Source organism: Callospermophilus lateralis, chromosome 9, assembly GCF_048772815.1.
Source record: "Callospermophilus lateralis isolate mCalLat2 chromosome 9, mCalLat2.hap1, whole genome shotgun sequence".
NCBI lineage: Eukaryota > Metazoa > Chordata > Mammalia > Rodentia > Sciuridae > Callospermophilus > Callospermophilus lateralis.
This window is the reverse complement of record NC_135313.1, coordinates 84,718,952-84,740,980: the sequence shown is the minus strand read 5'-3', so window position 1 is coordinate 84,740,980 and position 22,029 is coordinate 84,718,952. Positions and strand designations below refer to the sequence as shown.

Genomic DNA, 22,029 nt, shown 5'->3' with positions numbered 1-22,029 from the left:
AATGCTTTCATATATTGGTGAGAGTGCCAAATTGTAATGGCAATACTGCATGGTGGAGCAGCTATTCACATCACGGTTAAGAAGTGAAAGAGAGAAGGAAGAAGGTGTTGGAGTCCAAACTCGACTTTCAATGACATTCTCTCAAAGACCTAACTTCCCATCACTAGGCACCAACTCTTGGTTTATACCATCTTCCATTAATGCCAAGCTAGGGACCAAGCTTTTGGGGTACATTGAACACCCCAACTATAGCGTTCTCCACCAGACCCAAAGGTTTCATATCCATACCATAATGTGTAAAATGTGTTTAATTCATCTCCAAGAGTCTCAAAAGTTCTAACAATTCTACCATTCCTCAAAAGTCCAACATATACTCTAAAACAAGAAAAAACTCAGATGTAAGCCCCTGTAAAAATCAAAACACAAGTTACATGTTTCCAATATATAATGGCAGAACAGACACAGGGTATATAATACCATTCCCCAAAAGAGACAACAGAAAAATAGCAAGGAGAGATTTGACCAAATACAGGAAAGCAAACATGAATTTCTATATCTCAGTGTCAGGCTTCTGAGGTACATTGTGGTCAGATGTAGGCACCCAAGAGCTTGGGCAATCCCACCCCTAGGATCTAGACTGGCTTGCATGATGCCTGCAACTTTGCGGGATATATACTCCATATCCCTGGCATCTCAAGTTTCTTGGGGTCTCAAGTGCAGCCTTGACTTTACTCTCACAGCTTCACATATTACTCCCTCAGAGGCTGCTTGTAGAGATTTCAACCATGACACACACTGAACTGACCTCCCAGTAGAAGCCTCCATGATCACTTAACTCTTGAATTTCTGCATGTCTACAAAACCAGTATCACGTGATCGATGCCAGGGCCTACTACAATATAAGCTGTGTGTATGCCCACTAGAGCAGTGGCCTCTGAGTGTCTTGCCTGTTTAGGTTGTCCTAGATGAGCTGGGTACTCTGGGACTTTCTTCACAAATGGAAGGACTTGAAAGTTATTGTACTTTTTCTAGCTCGATGGCTATGACCTTCTCAATTTCTAACATTCTCTCCAGGCATCTATCATATTATCCCTGTGGCAAGCATTAGCTTCTTTTTTATTTATTTTAATTGGCCCATTAAAATTATACATAATGGTGAAATTCATTATACTATATTTGTACATGGACATTACATAAACTCGTTAATCATATTACCCAGTGTATTCACTTTTACTCTCCTTTTCCCTCTGTTATCTGTTTAATCTACTCTGTTGATCACCTATTATTATTGTTATGATTAATATTTTAATTGGTACATTATAACTATATATAAAAATAAAATTATTGTGATATAATCATACAAGGACTCAGAATAATTGGGTAGATTTTGTTCCCCAGTGCTTCCCCAATACTCCTCTCCCCCTCAATACCCTATCTCTAGTTTATTGGTCTCCATTCTATTTTTGTGAAATATCTTCCCTTAAATTTCTTTATATCTCCTCTCTTCCTCTCACTGTCTTTACTTTCTGCATATGAAACAAAATATTTGACCCTTGATTTTCTGAACACAGCTTGCTTCACTTAGCATGATATATTTTTGTTCCATTCATTTACCAGCAAATGACAAAATTTCATTCTTTATGGCAGAGTGAACTCCATTGTGCATACATACCACATTTTCTTTATAAATTCACCTTTTGACTAGCACCTAGGCAGGTTCCATAACTTGGATATTGTGAATTGTGCTGCTATGGATGTTGGGATGTTGGTATGCATATATCATTATGGTATGCTGATTTTAGCTCTTTAGGACAAACACCAAGGAGTGGAGTAGCTACGACTTTTGATGGTTCCCAGTCTTTTGATGGTTCTCCATACTGCTTTCAAAAGTGGTTGAACTAATTTGTAGTCCCATTCCCAACAACAATGTGTACTTATTGTCCTTGTGTACTTAATGTGTACTTATTGTCCTTGCCAGAAATTTTTATACGTATTCTTTTTTTTATTGGTTGTTCAAAACCCTACAAAGCTCTTGACATATCATATTTCATACATTAGCATACATTAGCTTCAAGTGAGTTATGAACTCCCTTTTTTACCCCAAGTACAGATTGCAGAATCACATGGGTTACACATCCACATTTTTACATAATGCCATACTAGTAACTGTTGTATTCTGCTACCTTTCCTATCCTCTACTATCCCCCCTCCCCTCCCCTCCCATCTTCTCTCTCTACCCCATCTACTGTAATTCATTTCTCACCTTGTTTATTTTCCCATTCCACTCACAACCTCTTATATGTAATTTAGTATAACAATGAGGGTCTCCCTCCGTTTCCATGCAATTCCCCTTTTCTCTCCCTTTCCCTCCCACCTCATGTCTCTGTTTAATGTTAATCTTTTCTTCCTGCTCTTCCTCCCTGCTCTATTCTTAGTTGCTCTCATTATATCAAAGAAGACATTTGGTATTTATTTTTTAGGGATTGGCTAGCTTCACTAAGCATAATCTGCTCTAGTGCCATCCATTTCCCTGCAAATTCCATGATTTTGTCATTTTTTAGTGCTGCGTAATACTCCATGGTGTATAGATGCCACATTTTTTTAATCCATTCATCCATTGAAGGGCATCTGGGTTGGTTCCACAGTCTAGCTATTGTGAATTGTGCTGCTATGAACATCGATGTGGCAGTATCCCTGTAATACGCTCTTTTAAGGTCTTCAGGGAATAGTCCGAGAAGAGCAATAGCTGGATCAAATGGTGGTTCCATTCCCAACTTTCCCAGGAATCTCCATACTGCTTTCCAAATTGGCCGCACCAATTTGCAGTCCCACCAGCAATGTATAAGAGAACCCTTTTCCCCACATCCTCGCCAGCACTTGTTGTTGTTTGACTTCATAATGGCTGCCAATCTTACTGGAGTGAGATGGTATCTCAGGGTGGTTTTGATTTGCATTTCTCTGACTGCTAGAGATGATGAGCATTTTTTCATGTACTTGTTGATTGATTGTTATACATATTCTTGATGATTTCCATTCTAACTGCAGTGCAAGGAAATCTCAATATAATTGTGATTTACATTTTCCTGATTGTTAAAAATGTTCAACATTTGTTCATATATTTGTCTGCTATTTGCATTTCTCCTTTAAGAATGTGTGTTTTAGGTCCTTTGCCATTTGTTTTTATATTGTTTGGGTTGCTTTCTTTTTTCTTCTCCTTTTTCTCTCCCCACCCCCACACTCACTTCTCCTCCTCTTTCTTTTTGATAGCAAGTTTTGGAATTCTTTATAAGTTTTGAATATTATTTCCTTGACAGGAGAGCAACTGACAAAGATTCTGTGCATCTCTCTCCATGCTCTTGCTTCCTTTGTTATGCAGAAACTTAATTTTATGCCATTCATTTATTGATTCTTGGTTTTATTACATGAGCTTTTTGTGACTTGCTAAGAAAGATAATGCCAATGTCAATATGTTAGAGTTCTGACCCTGTGTTTTCTTCTATTAGTTGCAATATTTTTGATATAATTTCTAGTTCACATATTCATGCACAGAAGAACATTTAACAATTGACTTTTTATATAGCTAGAATGATACATATTATGAGCATATATTATAAAATTATTGGATACACGTACTCCTGTATAGCTTAGCTCTTAGCAAAGTGACTATATATAGTATGTTATTAATACATATTTATTGGTTGAATCAACTTCCCAGAGAGAAACATGGGAAAACTATATGGATCATCTTGGAAGTAATATAAAGGACTGTGTTTTTGTAATTTGCTTTTGTAAAGCTCTATTAAAGAAATCGACTGTGAACATGGTAATTAAGCTTCCACTACCTCTTATTAGCTTGAATACCTTTGACATTCTGTTATAATTTTCTCCAAAATCTAGGTTATGTAATCTCATTTAACAATAAAAATATCTTCAAGAAGAAGTGTTATTCTCCCAAAGTTTTAAATAAAAACACTAATCATATGAATTTGTTAAAAAGAGGCTAATTCCATGATAAGAATATGAAGGAAAAAAACATTAATGAGATGCCAAATAATTATTTTAAAATATTTAACTATTCTAGTAAGTCAAATATACTTATTGAAAGAAAATTAGTTTTCAAATAAAATTATTATCAAAGATTTTTAAGTTGGTAAATTTGCTTATAATTTACCAATTGTAAAATCAAAAGTTGTGAAATTATACTGGGCAGGTGACTGTAAATAACTTCACCAATGTGGCAATGTATCTATTTCAAGTATTTTTCTCAAGAAATATTTATGTATGTATACTTGTAGATATTTGTACACACACACACACACATACTGATTTACAAAGGTATTGTTTTAATAGCAAAAAATGACTTTCTCAATTTATATTGCTGTACTATTTTAATATATGTCAAGAATGAAAAAGGAAATATAGAGAGAATTTTATATAGATAGTAAACTGATGGCTACCATCTATAAGTGTATTAATGATCCTTATATTTTTTAATATTCCTTATGCTTTACAATACAGTATAATAACTAAATTTGCAATAATTATATATTTTTAAATCAGGATATAATGTCAAATATATTTTGACATCATTAATTTACTTCACACACAAAAATCACTTCTCACCTAGATCTCACTCAACTTTCACAATAACCATTAAAGAATGTCTTTTTGCTCACATTTTGCAGGGAAAATACTAAGAACTAAATTGACAATTGACCTGTCAATACCTTACAGATAGTGAATGCCACATTTACTTCTTGCCACCAAGTGTTCTTCTCAGAGTGTAGTATACTTTTTACTATATCTGGCTCACAGCATATGAAATATAACACTTCAAGGGCAATAAATATATTTCACCATATTGATGCACTTTAAAACTTAGACTTGCATAAGTACTAGTTTTAAGTATATAAGCTTAAACTGATTATAGCAATTTTAAAAATTATTCACTACTTTACAAATAAAAATGGTAAAAAATATATTTTGTAACAACAGAAAAATTGTCAAATACCCAAACATTGAACGGAACCCCACCATCGATATTTCCAATAGTCAGTTGCATTTAGGGACATTGAATTTCCCTGTAATGCAAGCATAGCCCAGGGGTACTATATTTAAAACTACATTGGCATTTCTATTAAAATTCCAGCTTTTCAAGGGTTTATGCCAAAGCTATAAAATTTTTATTTGATAGAAAGGCAGAACTGAAGGTCTCTGTGGAGATTGTTTTCTTCCCTTTTCATATAAAATAAGCCTGCCTGTTTGTTTTCTTCATGGAATCCAAACACTTTATCAGAACATGAAACTTGGATAACTATTGGGCTGTTCAGGTATGCCAGTACCCTCCAGATCCGAGAAAACTGTCAGCTGGTCATACAGTGTGAAGCCTTGTCTATTCCAAACTCTATTCTTATAAATATAAAAAAGCTTTTGTTAATAGTCATAGACTTCAGTGCCAGAATATTTCAAGTCACTGTATCAGCAGTCTATATTGGAGACAGGAATGAAATATTAGCAGTTCCGTGGTATTGAGAAAACAAAATGACCTACATTTTTGGAAGTATTGGTTAGTACTCAGATGCATAAGAATTTAAAAACTATAATTCATTCTGTATCAATACCTTTATTAAGACTAAAATTTTTTTTAGTTAGAGTTGTGCTGTTACAAGGTGTTTTAGCCTGTTTTTTTCACTGCTGCAACCAAAAGAGCTGACAGCAACAATTTTCTAGGAAGAAAAGTTTATTTGGGGGCTCACAGTTTCAGATGCCTGAGTATATAGACACCGACTCCATTTCTCAGGGCTCAAGGAACATCAGGGTGCAATAGTGTGGCAGAGAGAAGCAGCTCAAAACATCACACCAGGACGCAGAGAGAGAGAGAGAGAGAGAGAGAGAGAGAGAGTTAATCCCTACCAAGGAATTAATTCACCACTTGGGTTCAGGTTCTCATAACCAAATCATGCCACCTTCAATCCTGCTTGCATTTTCTAACACAAGAGCTTGTGGGGTGGGAACCATGTCACATCAAAACCATAACACCAGGGCTGTGAAAGTAGCTCAGTGGTAGAGTGTTTGCTTATCATCCATGAGACTCTTGGTTTAATTTCCAACCTGGTAAAAAAACAAACCAAATTTAAAACAAACAAACAAAAAAAAACAACAAAAAAAAAAACTTAGAATCTGCTATTACTGTAAGCCAAAAGAATATTGGACATTGGTCTGTCTTTAAAGGTCTACCAATTACCTTGGGGATTAAGTTAAACCCATTATAGAATGTGGTTCAAATACATAATCATTGTGAGGAATTCCCTAAGAGATTACATGAGGAACCTGGTGCTGTTGAATAAAATGCAGCTGCTCCTGCCTCACTTTTAAAGGATGTTGTGTCTGAAAACAACTGATGCAACTGTTCACAAAAATGTTAGGAAGTTTGTAGAGATTTACTGATCAAACTCAGTCTCAGTTTTCTTACCCCTACGGTGAGAGTTAAGATCAGTATCTTTTCGATAAGATATCATTTTTGTGCCTCATTTAATGGTCACAAAATCAATTAAGTGGGCCACAAGTGGCATACTTTTAAGAAGTGAAACAGTGTAGAGTAGATAAAATAAAAAATACCATAGTACATTTCATGATGAGGATTATGTGTTGTTTTATGAAAGATTTTGTTGAAGTTATTTGCAAGATGTGTATGTGTATGCATACGTAATCCATCAGAAATATGTTTCTTTGTGTGCGTCCCAAGAAATAAAGCTTAGTTCAGGTGTACTGGTTCCAAACCATTTATTAGATTGCAGTTTTATAAAGTGTCTCAGATTTCATCAGGCTGTAACAACACAATGTGGCATTAAGCATTAATCCCTGTTGAATTTAAATCTTCATTAGTTTAAACAAGAAATTAATCCCTTCTAAAATCTCTGTTTTCCCAACCTGTTATTGTGAAGAACATGAAGGTCAGTGGTATCTAGTATGTATCATGACCATTCGAGTACAATTTTGTCAACTCTGGCATTGTTTCCCAGGCAATAAGCCAAGTCTGTCCTGAGACTCATTTCCAGTCCTTGAAGTCTGCAAGCGCTGTATTTCATGCACAGTATTGCATTGATCCTGAAACACCATGGCTCATTCCTGAGGTCTTAGAGTTCAGTTCATGAACCAAATTCTTTCAGCCTTCAGCTTGAGCCCACTTATTTTTACCAGAGATCAAACTTTGTCCCACTAGCTGGTAGGGGAACAGAAGCTGTCTCCTCATATTTATAATTGTGTCACTTTCCTCTCCATTCCTGAAGTCCTCTTGCAGAAATCTGTCTTTATCCCACCCCAAACCAACAATCCTTTGTGTGGATCCTTTATCTATTTGCTGTTGACCCTTAAACTATATGATTCCTGACTTTGTAAGTGTTCTAGGAGTCTTGGAGTCATCCCATTTTATCTCCTAAGCTTCCTACAATAGATTTTTTTTTAAGAGAGAAAGAGTGAGAGAATTTTTAAATATTTATTTTTTAGTTTTTGGTGGACACAACATCTTTATTTTATTTTTATGTGGTGCTGAGGATCGAACCCAGTGCCCTGCGCATGCCAGGCAAGCTCACTACTGCTTGAGCCACATCCCCAGCCCAATAAATGGTTTTTTGATGAGTTCTTATCATTAGGAGGAAATCAGAAAGTAGGAAGAAGGGAGAAACTTTCTTTTTCTGACTTCTTCAATGTGGTGGCTGTTTACAATTGATAGGGATGCAGACAGTGTGTGCAATACTCTTCTTGAACCATCTGGCAAAGGCACTACATTTTCAGTGTCAGTCCTATTTGGATCAAAGGCAAAACTGGTGGCTCAAACGTGACCACCTATGTAAGAATTCCCTATAGGAGACTCCACCCGAAGGATTTTGCAATTTTCAATCATTGATTATCATATCTTACTTCTACAGATGTTCCATCATTTTTTCTTCTGTAAGATATACCATCCTTTTACTCTTTTGTTCTTTACTTATTTAGCACATTATCCATATTTCCTCTAAGTTATTAGAGTCAATCTTTTCACTAACTGAACACTAACCAATAGGATGCTATGCATGTTAAATTCTTCAACATGATTGAAAATGGGAGCTATATCACCAACAACACTATGCAAAAGAATCTGAGTTCCACTTCCGTTTAGTCTATGAAATAACAGATTTTTGTATTTGCCATAAGATTTTGAGTAGTTTCAGCAACATGTTTGTTTCTCATTGGTACTTGAAATGGAGTAGAATATAGTTGAACAAAAAGTGAATCCCCCCTGATCTCCATAAAGGAATATATTTTTCTTCTCTGTAGAATGGAGGATGGCCATGTAATCGGATGTGAGGCACATAACAGCATTAAGCCGTAAGCCTAGACTGCCAGGAGCATCACCTATTTTTGTCAAACTCTTGTGGAACTTTTTTTTTTTTTTTTTTTAAATCCCTGCTTATTCCCAAGAAATCTTTTTTTTTTTTTAATTTTTTAATATTTATTTTTTTAGTTTTTTGGCAGGCACAACATCTTTGTATGTGGTGCTGAGGATCGAACCCGGGCCGCACGCATGCCAGGCGAGCGCGCTACCGCTTGAGCCACATCCCCAGCCCTCTTGTGGAACTTCTGATCACTCTCTTAATGAACTCATATTTCCATTAGTCCTCAGAGCAAATATGCCTGGGGCACAACTGCCCCAGCATGCATGGGGACCTGCAGCATGAAGCTGAGTTGCAAACCCACAATCTGTGAGAATCACAATAAAAACTGTGATTTGTCATTCAGGTTTTGCAATAGAATAATATACAGATAAAGCTGCTAATATCATAGTGTTCTACCATATCTTCACTTTTCCTACTCTCTTGACTTCTCTCTGCATAGTTGTTGACATGGATAATCTCTAAGATCAATATCTGTGTAACTCCCTAACATGACCATTCCCCTCTGTTGTGACCTGATAAATAACATCTGGTGATTTCATTTATGACCTTAAAAAATAAAAATATCACTAGTTTTTGAAGACCTGCATCCATAGAAAGCAATGACTATACATATCCAACACTCTTAAAAAAATAATAACTCTCAAAACAAGTATTGCATTTTCCTAGAATAGTTTTTTTTTTAATTAGTTATTTGTTCATTTGTTCATTCTTCATCATTATTTCAATTTGGGTGGAGGAATGAAAAAGTAAATAAATAAAGTTCCCAAACTCATTCTAGAGGTGAACTAATACTCTAAAATACAAACAAATCAACAACACAATGTACTTTTCCATTAGAGACCCCATGATCAGTAAATATATTTGGTTTTGTGTCACAGTTATGGTAAATACTAGTAGAGACTAAGTCAGTGATATTAATATATATGTGTAACACAATTGTTTTTATAGAAGACTAGTCCATAGAAAAAGCTTTATTTCATTCAGCAGTAATTTTGTTAAATTAATTCAGTGCCTTATAGAATAGTTGAAGGCAAACAATTCAGCATTTATTAGAAAGTTGCAAAAAGGTAACTTTCCAACACCAACAATAAGAATTGTATTCAGATGTATGAAATGATTGAAACTGGAAAATTAGAAACTATCAAAACAACTACTTTCTTCATTTTTTTCTACAGGAGCTATATTCTTCATGAACCTTATCTTAGTGACTATCTGATTTATTTCTTTCTCTGCAAAATGACTTTTTTATTTACTTCCACATAAACCCATTATAGCCACTTCAGTCCCAGATTCACGGATATGATACCAAGATGACTGGGAATATTTCCCAATTCCAGATTTCTTGTAAGGGGAATCTTTTTGACCTTACTTAAGCTCAGAATTTCTCTAGGTCAGTGATTTCCTATCCCTATTATGTGCCAAAGATGCAAATTCTCAGATTTAGAAACAAACCTATTGAATCAGAACTTCTGGAATGATGATCAGAAGTCTGTGTCTTAACAAACCTTCCAAATGATTCTGATGCCCACTAGACTTTGTGAGCAACTCCTCCCTCACATATTTCCAGTAGTAACGAAAATACATGTAGGTAGGAAACTTGGTTTATATAGTAAAACTTGTTCATCTTTGTGAACCATGGGGAAGGGTAGAGAATGAGTGTTGGGGGATTTCTTTAATGGAAACAAAAAAAAAATGAGCAATAAAAAAGAAACAATTAAGCTGAGCATGGTGGCACACACCTATAATGCCAGCTACTCTGGAGGCTGAGGCAGGATGATCACAAATTTGAGACCAGCCTGGGAAACTTAGCAAGAACTTGCCTCAAAATAAAATTTAAAAAAATAAGTCTGAGGTTATAGCTCAATGGTAGAGCACTTGCCTAGTATGTGTGAAAACCTGGGTTCAATCCCTAGTACTACTAAAAATAAAAACAAATCCTACTAAAAATAAAAAAGAAAGAAATGATCAACCTCTTCAGTACATTTCCCAGGATCCTCACCTATGGTTCCATTAAGGATATTAATTATGCCTAGGTCATTCCACCTAAGACTGGATATTTCTATTAATGGGAATTATTTGTTAAGAAATCCATTTTTCCTATTTGAATAAGTCATAAGTTGGAACACATGAAATCCATGCTTTTAATTTATTTTTGTATGGATTAGCTCCAAAGACATAGAAAACCATTTTGTTTATAAGGTTCCCCATAACCAGTAGAGTGTTTGAATTTTTCTTATATTGAGTTTAGTACTTTAAAATAGAATAAATATCGTTTTTATGGCAGTTTGATAGCTAAATAACTCCATGGAAATCCCAACACAATATGTTTAATAAATATTGGATAAAGCTATTTGATGTTCATAAAGTCTTGTCTCTGTCTATGTTCATATTAAATTCATGAAGGCAGCAATCAGATTTAAAAACATGACTTGTTCCGAATACCTTCCAGGAAAATAGAGATCTTGGTATTTGGGTACATTACCACAGAAAGAGAAAAGAAATTTATGCTGATTTAATAACCACTATTTACTCTGATGCAGTGGGAATCAAAGAAAATCCTCACCACCATAATGCTGTCTCAGACATTCATCAAAGAAAACTACAAGATGTGTCCTTTGTCCTTAAAAAGACTACAACTGGAGAACATTTATTTTGCCTAAGGGGGAAGAAAAAAAAACCTCTTTAAGTGACCCAGGGCAGAACAGACACACATAGAGTTCCCAGGCAGAAAATAGGCTGATGAAACAGAAAGAGGAGAAAAAGGACTCATTGTGCAGACAGGAAAATGCAAACCTTCTAAATATAGGAAGAACCATTTTTTTTTTTTCTCCTGCGTTAAATACTCGTAAGTCACAAAATAACTTAGGGTTTGGTTCAGATCTTTTCAAAGCAATTTACTGTCTTTCGTTCTCCACATCCTCTCTCAATTACCAGTTCATAAAATAAATCTCAGAAGTGAGATAGATATATTTCTTCTGTGAGTGATAGAGGCAAATAGAATGTTTTCTTGAGTGGATTCCTGCAGAGGAAAACACAGAGAGAAGAATGTGTGTCAGGCCAGAGCAGGAGAAAAAATGAAAACAAAATCTGGACATTATTAGTGATGCACTTGACAGAAAGCAGACCAGCCTTGAAAAACGGAAAGAAAAAAAAATTCTAATTGAGGATGTGAAGACAGTGAGTTTTTAAAAATTTGAAATGTTTAATACATACAAAATATGCTTCAACTGACAAACTACGCCTGAATAAACAGAACCACAAGAATACTGTGGTTATATAAAATCACACATGAATTTATCACTGTCCTGATTTTTGTATCATCATTTCTTTTCATTATAAAATGGTTTTATCAACATATGCATGTGTCAAAGAAAGGACTGACAAATTTGACATTTAAATATTTAGATTAAAAAGACTGAAAATATTCTTAAAGATGTAATGGGGATGATGAAACACTTTATATATTATTAATAAAAGATGAACATAAAAATACCACAAGCAATAAAAACTAAGCAAAGAATGAGTAAGTACTTTGTTGGAGATGAAATTCAAATGCCCTATATACATACATATAAATATATTATTTACTATTGGCACTCATAGAAATTCTGATTTATAAAAATAATAATATATTGCTTGATTATCCATCAGGTCTGAAACTCTTAAAAAATAAGATAAATATGTCAATAATATATTTACTAATTGTGAGGAAACAGTGCTCTTGTTCATTGCTGACATGAGTAAATAAAGAAATTTGACAATACTGTATCCATTAACATTGAAAACAAACTTTGAATAAATAATCCTAATGAAGTATCTAAGATAGAAAAAGTAAATAAATACACTTATGTATATGGACACAAGGCATTTTATGAAGCTGGACTGATGTTAAAAACTAAAACAACAAAAAAAATTCCAACAATAGAAATATTTTTATATCTAGTTGGTTCATTTACAGAATAATATATAACAGCTATAAGGAATAAACTTGATAACTATACAAGTTAGCATAGACAATTGAAAACATGCATAAGTGAAAAGGTAAATTCCAAATGACAGGTACATCATGGTCTTATTTATGAAAAATAAAAATTTGCATCTAATTTTTATATATTATATGTTCAGGCATTTAAATGTAAACAAATTTCAAATGTTTGCTAGAAGAATACACATCAAACTCAAGCAAGAATAGGAAGAGGGCAAGAGGGTGGTCAAAATGGTTTTAAGCTTCAAATCAATTGTTCTCAATATTTTGAAAGACCAATGCAGTAACATGTTACTTGTGTAGTTAAAATTTGAAAAATAAAAATAGAAGTAAACAAAATCAAGGAAATGCTTTCAGGGAAGTAAAAGCATCAATCACACACTCAAACTCAACTCTAAATGAAGTACATATTGAATCTTTATGGAAAGGGTTGTACTGTGTTATCATAGGATGGAACATAAAAATAATTGCTCTTCTGCTTAGCCTATGTTCATGCAGCATGTTATACTTTAGATAGCTGCTGCCAAAAAATTTATGTTTAGCTTAACAGAATAAATTTCATTTGTTCACTGAGTATTGGATGCCTACTGTTGACCAGTCTTTGTTCTGTATAATAGAAATGTGACAATGAAAACAAGAAAACAAACAAAAAACAGACCACAGTTGTACCCTATGAAACTTTTATTGTAGTATAATATGTAAAAATGTTAGATGGTAGTAAACACTATGGAAAAATAAACCAAAAGAAGGATATAAAATTTGAGGTGGTAATTGGGTATGAAAGCTGGACACAGAATCATATGAGTGTAAAAGGTTTTAAATAGTTTTCTGAGTTGCATGGAAAGCTTTTCATGAGTGTTAAGCAAAGGATATTTTATTAAGATCTTTCTCCGTGTTGTGTCAATAATACAATAAAACAGAGCAAGTAGTATAGAAATGGTGCAAACTCTGAAGATGACTACAGCAATCCAGGTAAGAGAGGATTGGGACCAGTGTGGTAACAGTAATATAAGAAAAGTTCAAAATCTAAATGTGTTTCAAAGGAGAGTCCACATGCTGTAGAATGGTTGTGCAGGTGCAGAGAAACAGAAATGTCAAAGATGAGTCTAAAAAAAAGGTGGGTTTAAATGATAAAAATCAATAAAAACTGAGAAGGGTAAGGCTGTAGGAGGAGCAGGTTGGGGTAGATGAAAAGCAGCTATGTGGAACACATTAAGGCTGAGTTAGTTATTGCTTAATGCATGACTGTTCTATGTCTCATTGTAAATTAGAAATACTGGTTAAACATTGTTTTTGAATGTAGTTAGTATTTCTTTCTTTACAAGATAGTGCCTTTATTAACGCAGAGGCGTAATCATGAATTTGATTCGAAATGAAGCAGAGGGTCGTTTTCTTATTATCTTTGCAACTGTCAGCCAGCTTATCACATGATATTTTCTAGGGAGATCTATGTGTCAGCATTAACCTGCTTTCAAACTTCAAGAATATGGTGGAAGAAATATGCCACTAAGTTATAGTGTAATTAATCTCTTACTTAACTCAGAAAAGATAGGGGAACAAGTATTATAATTTTTTTAAGCTCATATTTTTCTGAAGCCTCAACATCCTCATAAATATATAGTCAGCACCCCTCTCAGATGCTCAGGTGCATTAGTGTGATAAGGCTGGTGGTAGCCACAAGTTCCCCTTCTTGCCTTCTCCAACTGTGACCTAGTAACATTCAAATGCACCAATGAAATTCCCTCACGCTTTTGCTGTGTCCTCCCCCCACCCTCAACTCCAATAAAAGAACTCAGCCCAAGGACTCAGATCAGTCTTCTCTCCCCTCCACCAGCTTGGATGAACTGGTTCCCAGATCACTTCTCACATATGGCCCCTTGCCTGACTTGCTGCTTCTCCTGTCTCTCGGACCTGTGAGTATAATAAATTCTTTCATTTCTTATTCCTCTCTGAGTAAAATTTTCAGAGCCATGTTAAAATGATCCTTAAAGATCCCCAAGTGGAATTTATTTCCTCATTTGCAACACACTTCAACCGTACCGTCCAAGGGTATTTATTTAGCAAGACTTATTAAGCAGGAAAGAGCAAGTAGCAAAAGAGGAACTTTGCGTCTGACCTTGGGTTGCAGCTGTGGTGATGGCTTTTCACATACATCTTCCCGAGTTGAAGCACAAAGAAGCATTCTTAGTAAATACAGTCACCTTCAGCTTACTTTCCACATACCCTAGTCCACTTCATTATCGTTTATTGCTTCAAAAGTTCAAGGATTAAACAAGTTAAAACTTTCTTAGCCAGGAAAACTCATTTGAGATTTCACTGTGGTTGGCTAGACCAGCAATTGTGGAAGATTTTATTTCATAAAGCTTTTACAAACCTTGGGGAAAATAAAACATAGAGATGTAGTGGATTTTGCAAGGAAATTATACTACAGAGAATATCATAAGAGGGTAAATATACAATTTGAAATTTTAAAGATAAGCATCAATATCTGCAATAATTTATGGAATAAGAAGAAAAGCTATGATATATGGGAATTTTATTTGGATCCTAAAATGAATATTTTTATAAAGCTAACATATTATTGCAATTTTAAATTTAACACTTTTTAAACTTATACATTTTTATTTTATATAATAAACTTTAACTTATAAATGAAAAGATGTAAAAGCCTCCTGTTATGCTGGTAACACTTAAATATTGTTATGATTCTATTATATTCTTTCATCAATTATAAGATACCAGTCTGGTTTTCACTTAAAATATTCAAATTTCATGTGAGTACTATTCATCTATGTCTCACAGTGGCCATCAGCCAGGGAACAATTGTGACATAGTTGATACAACTTAAGCATGGGAAACCATCAAAACGCTAGCTCACAACCTTTCACAAGACAGCAAGTGGTTCAAAAAGAGTCCAGAGATAATACTGAAGCATCCTTTCAGACTCTTAGAAACCACCAGCAAGAAATTGAATCAGACATAGTTTAGCAAAATTCCTGATGTGATATTTAAAAGTCATCTAGATCTTGATTATTGCAAAGTTATGTTGAGATTCTTTTGTATAAAATTTTATGAAATGCTGGATCACCCATATTTTTTAATTTTAATATCATAATTAAATTTAAAAGTTATTCAGAATATTTAGTCTGTGTGAAATTTACATGAGCAAGTTATGTAAATAGAAATAATTTATTTTTATCATGCTTTATATATGTACACACATATATAACATATATAAAACACATATAATATATAGATAGATAGATAGATAGATATAATATAATATAATATATAATATATATGTTGTGTGACAGCATCCAGAGAAAACATTCAACCTTAGTTTTTGAGGACTGGTGAATTTTACTTACATGATAGTCTCCAAATCCATCCATTTACCAGCAAATGTCATAAAGTCATTCTTTTTTATGGCTGATTAATACTCCATTGTGTATATATACCACATTTTCTTTATCCATTCATCTACTGAAGGCCACCGAGGTTGGTTCCATAGCTTAGCTATTTTTGAATTGAGATGCTATAAATATTGATGTGGCTGATCCATATAGTAGGCTGGTTTTAACTCCTTTGAATATATACCAAGCAGTGATATAACCAGTCAAATGGTGGCTCCATTGCTAGTTTGTTGTTGTTGTAATTGTTTTGAGAATACTGCTTTCCAGATTGGTTCCACAAAAAATTCAAAACACAGATCTAAATGATAATAAATATTGAACAATATTTTAACTACAAGCATCTTTGTAGAAGTAATGTTGCATCTTAGAGTCAATAATACCTTAGAGCCAATATAGTAGGGCATATGACTTACAGCGATGGTTTTTAACCTCAAGATCTAGTCAACTCTAGAAACTATGAAGCATAGGATGCACACTGAGTGGTAATCAAGATGTCTAGTTGTGCTGCTAACTTACCAGAAGATATCAAATGGCAATAAAATTTAGTTTTATTTCATAGGCTACTAATGCAAAAGAAATAGAAACAATTTATTCAATTTGTTAGAAAATAAATTATCTAGTCCAAGTAGTGTGTAAATTCACTTCATCTCCCAAATTTTTCATTGATTTTCTCTTTTTTCTTGTATTTTCTTTCTTGTTGTTCTTGTTTGTTTGTTTTTGGTAATAGCTCCTTAAAAAGCATTAATCCACTTGGCAATAATGTGTTAGTAATCATTTTACCAAAGATACAGTGATGCAGTTCAAAATTATAACTTTTGAATTAAATATCTAAGAGCTTAAGTCAGCAACACTATCTCCTCAGGGACCAGAGGTAATATTGTCTTTTTAGAAAATATACAAAAACAAAATATGTCTGTCCATCTCTTTGATGATAGATAAATAAAAAATAATTTCAATTAGATAAAAACTGAGTTGCCAAGCACAGTGGCACCTTCCTGTAATCCCAGCTATTTGAGAGGCTGAGGCAGGAGAATTGCCAGTTTAAGGCCAGCCTCAGCAACTTAGTGAGGCCCTAAGCAACTTTACCCTATTAAAAAAAAGGGGTGGGGGAGGATGGAGAATTGGCCCAGTGGTTACGCACCACTGGGTTTATTCCTTAGTGTCAAGGAAAAAAAAAAAAAAAAACCTGAATCGAGGTCATCGAGGTCATCGAGGTCATTCTGACTGTCAAATATAAGATAACAGCCAAGCCACTCCTTGTTACCTGCTCTTGCATATGACCTGGTTCTGTGATCATAGCATGAGTTCTATTCACAAGTTACATTGCTCTTGATATTCTATGGTCCTTCTCTCTCTCAGGAGTGTAATTTCTATGACAGCAAAAGACTGGTCAAGTTACTTTAGTGCTGTAATTTTGGTCCCTAGAAAGTGCCTGATATAAGTGGTTTCTAATAAGTATTTGAGGAATATTATGGGTTCCCCCCCAAAAAAACCTATGTGTTAAAGGCTTGGTCCCCAGGGCAGCCATGTTCAGTGGCGGTGTCTTTGGGAGGTGACTGGATCATAAAGGCGCTGACCTCATAAATGAGTTAATCCATTTTTAGGTTGATAGCATAATAGGTTTTCAGGGAAGGGTTTTGTTATAAAAGCAAGCTCTCTCTGCTTTCTGGTTCCCATGAGGTGACCAGCTCTGCTCTACCTTGTGCTCCCCACAATAATGTTTTGCTTTGTTATAGGGCCAAAAGCCATCCAGCCAACTTACCATGGGCTGAAAACTCTGAAATTGAGCAAATAAGTTGTTTTTCCTTTAAGTTGGCTTATCTCATGTATTTTGTCATAGAGATTGAAAGCTGACTAATTTAAGGAATGAATAAATTAGGGATTTGGAACAAGCTTTGAGTAAAAATTCTTGGCACTATGTATGGATGTAATGAGAAAATACTGTCCCTCAACTTACATATATTTTCAAAGGCACACATTTATAAGATAGATATACTAATTGGGGGGTAATGCCACTTATATACGATGTCTAGGGAAATAGGTTTCTTCAGCTTAAAGGATAGGGCAAGGACTAAAACGATTAGATTTGATCTTTCTTTTATTCTCTGTTTTTTGTTGTTTTCTGTCACATTCTGACATAGTTTAAGAGAAACATTAATGTCATATACTCTATGACATGGAACAATTTGGTGATGGATTTAAGATGAATTTAGAAGTAATTTTTATATCATACTTACTGAAACTTAAATTACCCTGTAGTCTTTTGAATTGCTATCATTGTATATTTCTATCATAAACTCTTAGAAAGTTTTTGCTTTTCATGACTGTACCTCTTGCTTACATTTAAAATATGTCTTAGATATTAGCAAAATTTTTAATCTATTTCTAAGTAATCTATGAAAAAGTTAACATTTAATCTTTTTCCTTAGATTTAGATATTTGTATCAGCCATATATGAAATCATTATAAATAACTTTACATGCCGTTGTGTTTGTGGTATATATTTCACCATAAAATAAATAATTTTGCAAAAAGCAGTTAGTAAAAGCATGTATAAACACGTTTAATTTACATAAATTGGTCTTTGAACTTTTATCAATAACTATTAGGTTATTAGTATATTTTGTTTTTGAATATGTACATAAGCACAATTAGAGAATTGATCAAAATTTTTAATTTTGTAAAAACCCAGTTTTTATACATTTGCTATTCATATTATTGAATCTAATGCAGAAGAGACATTAAAGAATGCTTACTTCATGTTCAGAATTTTCCAAATTTAACCTCATTTCAAAGTCTAGGATTGCCTTCACCAGAATATCAATAGACAAAGAAAATTCTACAATTACTTAACAAAGGTAAATATTCTCTTCTCTCTCTCAATAAATGTATAACCTTTTCAGATCTTAATAGTGTTATTTAGAGATAACATTTTTATCTTTTTTATTTAAATTTTATTTTGTTTTTTATTAGGCAGCTTTAGTTATATACAATATTATGATTCATTTAGATGTAATTACACAAGAATGAAATGTGATTTGCTTTAATTCAGTCCCCAGACTTTTCCTTTTCCATTCCTTTCTCCCTCCCCATCTTACTTTTCCTCTACTGTACTGATATTTCTTCTGTTTCTTTAAGGTTTTTTTTTTATATATAAGTGCCTTGTAGTATACATGAAGGTAAGATTCACTGTGCTATGTTTATATATGCACATAGGAAAATTAGGTCAGATTCATTCCTCTGTTCTTCCCTTTTCCTATCCATCCCCCACTCCCCAACTCCTTCCTCTACTCCTCTGAGCTCTCTTCTATTTTAATGGAATTCTCCACACTCCACCCTTATTTCGGAAAACACTCAACCTGCCTGTAATTTTCTGGGTCTGGCTTATTTCACTTAGCATAATGTTCTCCAGTTCCATCCATTTACAGGCAAATGTCACAATTCCATTCTTTATGGCTAAGTAATACTCTATTTCATATATGTATGTTATATATATACATATAACATATATAATTGCATTTATGTATTATATATACATATAATCATATATATCTATGTATCACATTTTTCATATCCATTCACCTATTGAAAGGTACCTAGTCTGGCTTTATACCTTGTGAATTGTGCTGCTATAAACATTGATATGGCTGCATCATTACAGTATGTGAATTCTACATCTTTTGGATATATACTAATGAGTGAGATAGCTGTGTCATATGTGTTTCCATTACCAGTTTTTTGAGGAATCTCCATACTGAGTGGTTGCGTTAATTTACAGTCCTCCCAACGATGTATGAGTGCATTTTCCCCCACATCTCATCTCTATTTATTAGTAGATTCTTAATAATTGTGATTTTGACTGGAGTGACATAAGATATCAAGGTAGTTTTGATTTGTATTTCCCTGATTGGCAGGGATGTTGATTTTTTTTCCCATGTATTTATTTGTCATTTATATTTCTTCTTTTCAGAAGTGTCTGTTTACTTCTTCTGCCCATTTATTTATGTGTGTGTGTGTATAAAGTCTTTTGAGTTTTTTATATATTCTTGATATTAATCCCCTGCCAGAAAAGCAGATGGTGAAGATCTTCTCCCATTCTATAGGCTTTCCCTGATTGCTCTTAATTATTTCCTTTGCTGTACAGAATTTTTCTAATCTGATGCCATTTCATTTATTGACTCTTGGTTTTATTTCTTGCACTTGTCAATATGTTGGATTATTATACATACATTTTTTTTCTAGCAGTTGCAGAGTATCTGGTTTAATTCTTAGGTCTTTGATCTGCTTTGAGTAGACTTTTGTGCAGGGTGAGAAACAGGGGTGATATTTCATTCTTCTACATATGCTTACACAATTTTCCTAGCACCATTGGTTTTTGGAACCTTTGTCAAGTGTCAGATGACTGTATCCATGTAGGCTTGTCTCTGCATCTTCTATTCCATTGGTCTTCATATCTTTGGGGAGTGCCAATACCATGCTACTCTCAAGCATTTTAGTTGGACTTAATATTAGAATAATCACTATGGAAAGTATTATGGATATTTGTCAAGAGATTAGGAATAGTGTTACCATGTGACCGAGCTATCCCGCTGCCTGGTACTTTTACAAAATAACAAAAATCAGCAAATTATAGTGATACAAGCACATTAATGTTTATAGCAGTGAAATTCACAATAACCAAGTTAGGGAATTGCCAATAGATAGGGTTTCTGCTAATAGATGGATGGATATATCTTCATGGAGTTTTACTCAGCCATAAAGAAGCATAAAATTATTGCATTTGTTGGTAAATGGATGGAACTAGAGGATATTATCCTAAGTGAACTGAGCCAGACACAGAAAGTCAAGAGTTGAATGTTTTCTCTCAAATGTGGAAGCTAAGCAAAGTAAGGGGAGAAAGTGGTAGATATAAAAATAAGTAAGATCAGTGGAGTAGAAGAAGTAGATTGAGAGGGAGGGAGTACAATTGGATTAAGAGGAAATCTGGAATGAATTTTGTAAAATTTTACTATGTACCCATGTGAAAATACCACATTTACGATGGTGTGTTCCATGTTTATGTAAATCTAAAAAGCATCAATTTAAAAAATGTACAAATAAATATATTAGTATAGCAGAGTATATAAAGTGGAATGGGGTACAAAGGAAGAGAAGGAAAGAGGAATCACTGGGTACTGAAACTGAGCCAATTAAATTCCATTCATGTATGATTATGTCAAAATGAACCTCACTCTTATAGAAAAGTATAATGCACTTGTAAAAAAAACTTAGTGATTCTTTAAATGTCTGGGATGTAGCTCAGTGGCAGAATTATTGCCCATGGATAAAGCCCCAAAGTTTCATCCTCAGTATTGCAAAAGAGAAAAAGCTTTGCATCTCTAGAAAATGATGCAAAGAGACAGGAAGGATAAGGAATTATTGACATGGTGCTGTTCTATATTTAGCAATAGTAATTCTAACAGCAGTAAAATCCAACACAATTGGTTCCTCTATTAGCTTCTATTGGTTCCCTCCTATTTTTCCAAAAACTGTTTAAGTTACCAATACTTCTCCTGTAAATTCCTGTTCTGCTATATAAAATTAATGTAGTCTGAGAAAAATGACACATTTCATGTAGGGGAACAAACATTATGATGATGGTAGCAAATTTTGAATCAGATAAAATAAAAGTAAGAAAACAATACCTCAATATCCCTACAATACTGGAAAACAAAACACCCACCAAGAATTCTATTCTAAGAGCAAATGTATTTTATAAGCAAATAAAGTTATTTTTAGATGATCAAAGCTAAAATAATTTATCATCAGTACACCTGTATTGCAAGCAATATTGAAGGGCACCTTTCAAGTGGAAAAAACAACCAGAAAAGAAAACCATATGGAACACTGCATCTACACAAAGAAGGTTGGAAATATCCAAAATCATAACTAATTCATTATGTTTTTTTAATATTTTATCTTGAAAATAATTGTGATTTTCCACATCAAGAAAGATGGAAAATGTGCTTTTCCTGATATCTCCTGTTAAGTATAACTAACAAACTCTGTATATTGTATATAAAACATATATTAGAAGATTATAAAAGGAGAAAATGAGAAGAAAATGAGCTACCAAGCCATAATAATATATGTGACTTTTTTTAAAAAAATAAAACTTCTAGGAGAAAAATCTATTTAACAAAAATTTAGGAGATTT

General features: G+C 33.7%; 1 protein-coding gene across 2 annotated transcripts in view; it reads left to right on the top strand.

Annotated features, from left to right (window-relative positions):
* The first annotated feature begins 14,255 nt into the window (after positions 1 to 14,255).
* Positions 14,256 to 22,029, top strand: part of Kynu (kynureninase) — a 162,972-nt gene continuing 155,198 nt past the window's right edge. For both annotated transcript variants that reach the window (XM_076866077.2, XM_076866079.2), the window contains exon 1: positions 14,256 to 14,333. The gene's annotated coding sequence lies outside the window, so the exon portion shown is untranslated. The remainder of the gene's footprint in view (positions 14,334 to 22,029) is intronic.